General features: G+C 39.5%; 1 non-coding gene across 1 annotated transcript; it reads left to right on the top strand.

The window, feature by feature from the left end:
• Positions 1–6,204: 6,204 nt before the first annotated feature.
• On the top strand, positions 6,205–6,308 carry LOC127742418 (small nucleolar RNA R71). Its single transcript, XR_008003657.1, has one exon. It is a non-coding gene; the product is annotated as a small nucleolar RNA R71 (small nucleolar RNA).
• Positions 6,309–7,164: the final 856 nt, after the last annotated feature.

The raw sequence follows: 7,164 nt of genomic DNA, 5'->3' as shown, positions 1-7,164 counted from the left end.
TTATTTTTATTGTCTTTAGCTGGACTATTACTGAGCTTTAATCAAGTCTCAGTTTTGAGCATTCTTGCTCAAAATTGCTTTCAAGATAATGTTTGATTCTCTGTCCATTAACAATGAACTTTTTGTTAGAATCATTATCCTGAAGCTTTACGTATCCATATGGTGACACACCTGTAATCACATATGGTCCTCTCCACTGGGATTTCAATTTCCCGGGGAATAATCTGAGCCTAGAATTAAACAACAGAACTTTCTACCCTGGCTCAAAGACTATGGATGACAGCTTCTTATCATGCCATCTTTTTGCTTTCTCTTTGTAAATTTTTGCATTTTCGAAAGCATTGAGTCTAAATTCCTCTAGCTCATTTAACTGGAGCAATCATTTTTCTCCAGCTAACTTGGCATCAAGGTTTAGGAATCTGGTTGCCTAGTAGGCCTTATGTTCCAGTTCCACTGGCAAGTGACATGCTTTTTGGTGGGCAAAATTGTGATCTCTAATAATGACTTCAACTTGATATGTGCGTTTATAACTTAGCACTTTCTTCACAGCCTCGCACAACTAACCAGCAAGTGCACTGGTTCGTCCAAGTAATAAACCTTACGTGAGTAAAGGTCGATCCTACGGAGATTGTTAGTATGAAGCAAGCTATGGTCATCTTGTAAATCTCAGTTAGGCGGATAATAAATGGTTATGGAGTTTTCGAATAATAATAATAAATAAACAGAAAATAAAATAGAGATACTTATGTAATTCAATGGTGGGAATTTCAGATAGGCGTATGAAGATGCTATGCTCCTTTTGAATCTCTGCTTTCCTACTGCCTTCTTCCAATCCTTCTTACTCCTTTCCATGGCAAGCTGTATGGAGGGCATCACCGTTGTCAATGGCTACATCCCATCCTCTCAGTGAAAATGGTCCAAATGCTCTGTCACAGCACGGCTAATCATCTGTCGATTCTGGATCATGTCGGAATAGAATCCATTGATTCTTTTGCGTTTGTCATCACGCCCAACAATCGCGAGTTTGAAGCTCGTCACAGTCATTCAATCCCTGAATCCTACTTGGAATACCACAGACAAGGTTTAGACTTTCCGGATTCTCATGAATTCCGCCATCAATCTAGCTTATACCACGAAGATTCTGATCAAGGAATCCAAGAGATATGCGCCCGGTCTATGGTAGAACGGAAGTGGTTGTCAGTCACGCGTTCATAGGTGAGAATGATGATGAGTGTCATGGATCATCACATTTATCATGTTGAAGTGCAACAAATATCTTAGAATAAGAATAAGCGGAATTGAATAGAAAATAGTAGTAATTGCATTAAAACTCGAGGTACAGCAGAGCTCCACACTCTTAATCTATGGTGTGTAGAAACTCCACCGTTGAAAATACATAAGTGATGGTGGTCCAGGCATGGCCAAATGGCCAGCCCCATGAATGATCAATAGTCTCCTAAGATGAATAATGGGATAAAACCGAGACCAAAGATATCTAATACAATAGTAAAATGTCCTATTTATACTAGACTAGCTACTAGGGTTTACAGAAGTAAGTAATTGATGTAGAAATCCACTTCTGGGGCCCACTTAGTGTGTGCTTGGGCTGAGCTTGAGCTTTACACGTGCAGAGGCTTCTTTTGGAGTTGAACGCCAAGTTGTAACGTGTTTTTGGCGTTCAACTCTGGTTCGTGACGTGTTTTTGGTGTTTGACTCCAGAATGCAGCATGGAACTGGCATTGAGCACCAGTTTACGTCATCTAATCCAGAATAAAGCATAAATTATTATATATTGCTGGAAAGCTCTGGATGTCTACTTTCCATCTCCGTTAAGAGCGCGCCATTTGGAGTTTCGTAGCTCCAGAAAATTTATTTCGAGTGCAGGGAGGTCAGAATCCAACAGCATCAGCAGTCCTTTGTCAGCTTTCTTATCAGAGTTTTGCTCAGGTCCCTCAATTTCAGCCAGAAATTATCTGAAATCACAGAAAAACATACAAAATCATAGTAAAGTCCAGAAATGTAAATTTAGCATAAAAACCAATGAAAACATCCCTAAAAGTAGCTAGATCCTACTAAAAACTACCTAAAAACAATGCCAAAAAGCGTATAAATTATCCGCTCATCACAACACCAAACTTAAATTGTTGCTTGTCCCTAAGCAACTGAAAATCAATTAGGATAAAAAGAAGAGAATATACTTTAAATCTCAAACTATCAATGAATATTAGTTCTAATTAGATGAGCGGGACTAGTAGCTTTTTGCTTCTAAACAGTTTTGGCATCTCACTTTATCCTTTGAAGTTTAGAATGATTGGCATCTATAGGAACTTAGAATTTCAGATAGTGTTATTGATTCTCCTAGTTAAGTATGTTGATTCTTGAACACAGCTACTTTTATGAGTCTTGGCCGTGGCCCTAAGCACTTTGTTTTCCAGTATTACCACCAGATACATAAACGCCACAATCACATAACTGGGTGAACCTTTTCAGATTGTGACTCACCTTTGCTAAAGTCCCCAGTTAGAGGTGTCCAGGGTTCTTAAGCACACTCTTTTTGCTTTGGATCACGACTTTAACCACTCAGTCTCAAGCTTTTCACTTGGACCTGCATGCCACAAGCACATGGTTAGGGACAGCTTGATTTAGCCGCTTAGGCCTGGATTTTAGCTCCTTGGGCCCTCCTATCCATTGATGCTCGTAGCCTTGGATCCTTTTTAACCTTGCCTTTTGGTTTTAAGGGCTATTGGCTTTTTCTGCTTGCTTTTTCTTTTTTCTTTCTATATTTTTTTCACAAGCTTTTGCTATTCACTGCTTTTTCTTGCTTCAAGAATCAATTTCATGATTTTTCAGATTATCAATAGCATTTCTCTTTGTTCATCATTCTTTCAAGAGCCAACAATTTTAACATTCATAAACAACAAGATCAAAAATATGCATTGTTCAAGCATTCATTCAGAAAACAAAAAGTATTGTCACCACATCAATATAATTAAACTAAATTCATGGATAAATTCGAAATTCATGTACTTCTTGTTCTTTTGAATTAAAACATTTTTCATTTAAGAGAGGTGAAGGATTCATGGAATTATTCATAGCTTAAAACATAGTTACTAAATACTAATGATCATGTAGGAAAGTACACAAACATAAATAACATAAAGCTTAAAAATCAAAAAACAGAGAAATAGAACAAGGAATGAGTCCACCTTAGTGGCATCTTCTTCTTGAAGGACCAATAATGCTTTTTGAGCTCCTCTATGTCTCTTCCTTGCCTCTGTTGCTTGATCCCTAGTGATTTTGGTGCTCCTATCCTTAGTTGCTCCCAATAATTATATAGAGGAAAATGTATCCCTTGAGGTATCTCAGGGATTTCTTGATAAGGGAATTCCTCAAGCTCTTATTAAGGTCCATGAGTGGGCTCTCTTGATTTGTAGTCAAATGCTCTATTACTGAGCTATGAACCCTTGAGATGAATCTCTCCATCTCCCATGACTCAGAGGTGGAAGCAATTTGTCTTTTCTTTTCTTCTCTTCTTTTTTTTTTGAGGTTTCTTTGGCCTTAGGTGCCATCAATGATTATGGAAAAGCAAAAAAAGCTATGCTTTTACCACACCAAACTTAGAACATTGCTCGCCCTCGAGCAAGAGAAGAAAGAATAGATGAAGAAGAAGAAGATATGGAGGAGAGGGAGAGAGAATTGTGTTTTGGCCAACGAAGAGAAGAGAGGGTTGTGTTGTGTGAAAATAAAGAAGAAAAGAGGGGTTTATATAGTGGAGGGAGAAGGGTTAAGGTTCGGCCATATTGGGTGGGTTTGGGTGGGAAAGGGATTTTGAATTTTGAAGGTAGGTGGGGTTTATAAGGAAGAGTGGATTGGATGTGAGTGGTGAAGAGGTGATGGGGAAAAGAGATTGAGGTGATTGGTGAAGAGTTTTGGGAAAGTGTTATTGGATTGTGTGAAGAGGAGAGAAGGTGAGTTGAGGTAGGTGGGGACCCTGTAGGGTCCACAAATCCTGAGATGATCCTGTGGGATCCACAGATCCTGAAGTGTCAAGGATTTACATCCCTGCACCAATGAGGCATGTAAAACGCCTTCTGCATGCAATCCTGGCGTTCAACGCCAGATTGATGTTTGTTTCTGGCGTTGAATGCCAGCTTCATGCTTGTTTTGGGCGTTCAACGCCCAAGTGCAGCATGTTTCTGGCGTTGAACGCCAGTTCCATGCTTGTTTCTGGTGTTCAGCGCCAGCTTTCCTCAGTGTGTATTTCTGGCGTTTAAACGCCAGGCTGTTGCTTGTTTCTGGCGTTCAACGCCAAATCCATGCTCTGTTCTGGTGTTGAACGCCAGCCAGATGTTCCTTACTGGCGTTTAAACGCCAGTACGTCCTTCCTCCAGGGTGTACTTTTTCTTCTGTTGTTTTTGATTCTGTTTTTACTTTTAATATTTATTTTGTGACTCCACATGATCATGAACCTAATAAAAGATAAAAGAACAATAAAATAAAAAAATAAAATTAGATAAATAAAAATTGGGTTGCCTCCCAATAAGCGCTTCTTTTGTGTCACTAGCTTGACAGTGGGCTCTCATGGAACCTCACAGGTGATCAGGTCAATGTTGTAGACTCCCAACACCAAACTTAGAGTTTGGCTGTGGCCTCCCAACACCAAACTTAAATTTTGATTGTAGGGGCTCGGTTTGACTCTGTTCTGAGAGAAGCTTTCATGCTTCCTCTCCATTGTTAAAGAAGAACACTCTTGGGTTTTAAACACAAGGTAGTCCCCATTCAATTGAAGGACTAATTCTCCTCTGTTAACATCTATCACAGCTCCTGCTGTGGCTAGGAAAGGTCTTCCAAGGATGATGCATTCATCCTCCTCCTTCCTAGTGTCTAAGATTATGAAATCAGCAGGGATGTAAAGGCCCTCAACCTTTACTAACACGTCCTCTACCAATCCATACGCCTGTCTTACTGACTTATCTGCCATTTGTAATGAAAATATGGCAGGCTGTACCTCAATGATCCCTAGCTTCTCCATTACAGAGAGTGGCATAAGATTTATGCTTGACCCCAGGTCACACAGAGCCTTTTCAAAGGTCATGGTGCCTATGGTACAGGGTATTAAAAATTTTGCCAGGATCTTGTCTCTTTTAAGGTAAGGTTTGCTGAACCCATGTATCCAGTTCACTGATGAGCAAGGGAGGTTCACCTTCCCAAGTCTCATTACCAAATAATTTGGCATTCAGCTTTATGATGGCTCCTAGATATTGAGCAACTTGTTCTCCAGTTACATCTTCATCCTCTTCAGAGGAAGAGTAGTCTTCAGAGCTCATGAATGGCAGAAGGAGGTTTAGTGGAATATCTATGGTCTCTATATGAGCCTCAGATTCCTTTGGGTCCTAGGGAACTCCTTCTTGCTTGAGAAACGTCCCATGAGGTCTTCCTCTTTGGGATTCACGTTCTCTCCTTCCTCTCTAAGTTTGGCCATGTTGATTATATCAATGGCCTTGCACTCCCTTTTTGGATTCTCTTTAGTATTACTTGGGAGAGTGCTAGGAGGAGTTTCAGTGACTTTCTTACTCAGCTGGCCCACTTGTGCCTCCAAATTTCTGATGGAGGACCTTGTTTCACTCATGAAACTTAAAGTGGCCTTGGACAGATCAGAGACTATATTTGCTAAGTTAGAGGTATTTTGCTCAGAATTCTCTGTCTGTTGCTGAGAAGATGATGGAAAAGGCTTGCTATTACTGAGCATGTTTCTTCCACCATTATTAAAGCCTTTTTGAGGCTTTTGTTGATCCTTCCATGAGAAATTTGGATGATTTCTCCATGATGAATTATAGGTGTTTCCATAAGGTTCACCCATGTAATTTACCTCTGCTATTGTAGGGTTCTCAGGATCATAAGCTTCTTTTTCAGAAGATGCCTCTTTAGTACTGTTGGATGCATTTTGCCATCCATTCAAACTTTGAAAAATCATGTTGACTTGCTGAGTCAACATTTTGTTCTGAGCCAAAATGGCATTCAGAGCATCAATTTCAAGAACTCCCTTCCTCTGAGGCGTTCCATTATTCACGGAATTCCTCTCAGAAGTGTACATGAACTGGTTATTTGCAACCATGTTAATAAGTTCTTGAGCCTCTGCAGGCGTCTTCTTTAGGTGAATGGATCCACCTGCAGAATATATCTATCATGGTCCATTCTGAAAACATGTCAGAAGGACACCTTTTGGTCATCTGCTTGTATCTTTCCCAAGCTTCATAGAAGGATTCACCATCTTTTTGCTTGAAGGTCTGAACATCCACTCTAAGCTTGCTCAGCTTTTGAGGAGGAAAGAACTTAGCCAAGAAGGTCGTGACCAGCTTATCCCAGGAGTCCAGGCTATCCTTAGGTTGTGAGTCCAACCATGTTCTAGCTCTGTCTCTTACAGCAAAAGGGAAAAGCATGAGCCTGTAGACTTCAGGATCTACTCCATTAGTCTTAACAGTCTCACAGATCTGCAAGAACTCAGTTAAAAACTGGTAGGGATCTTCTGATGGAAGTCCATGAAACTTGCAGTTCTGTTGTATTAAAGCAACTAATTGAGGTTTCAGCTCAAAATTGTTTGCTCCAATGGCAGGAATTGAGATGCTTCTTCCATCAAACTTGGACATAGGTGTAGTACAATCACCAAGCATCCTCCTTGCATTATTATTGTTGGGTTCGGCTGCCATATCCTTTTCTTGTTCGAAAATTTCAGTAAGATTGTCTCTGGATTATTGTATTTTAGCTTCTCTTAGTTTCCTCTTCAGAGTCCTTTCAAGTTCCGGATCAGCTTCAACAAGAATGCCTTTTTCCTTGTTTCTGCTCATATGAGAAAGAAGAGAACAGAAAAGAAAGAGGAATCCTCTATGTCACAGTATAGAGATTCCTTTATGTTAGTAGAAGAAGAAAGGGAATAAGAGTGGAAAAGAATGAAGAATCCAAACACAAGGGTAAGGATTGGGGCAGAGATTTGAGATGAAGATAAGTGTTAGTAAATGAATAAAAAAATAGAATAAGATGAGAGAGAGAAGTTTTCGAAAATAATTTTTGAAAAGGAGTTAATGATTTTCGAAAATTAAAAGTGAAATAAAATTAAAATTAAAATTTAAAACAATTAATTAATTAAAAAAATTTTGAAAAGGAAGG

This window comes from Arachis duranensis, chromosome 1, assembly GCF_000817695.3.
Source record: "Arachis duranensis cultivar V14167 chromosome 1, aradu.V14167.gnm2.J7QH, whole genome shotgun sequence".
In the NCBI taxonomy this organism is placed as follows: Eukaryota; Viridiplantae; Streptophyta; class Magnoliopsida; order Fabales; family Fabaceae; genus Arachis; species Arachis duranensis.
This window is presented reverse-complemented; position numbering and strand designations above follow the sequence as displayed.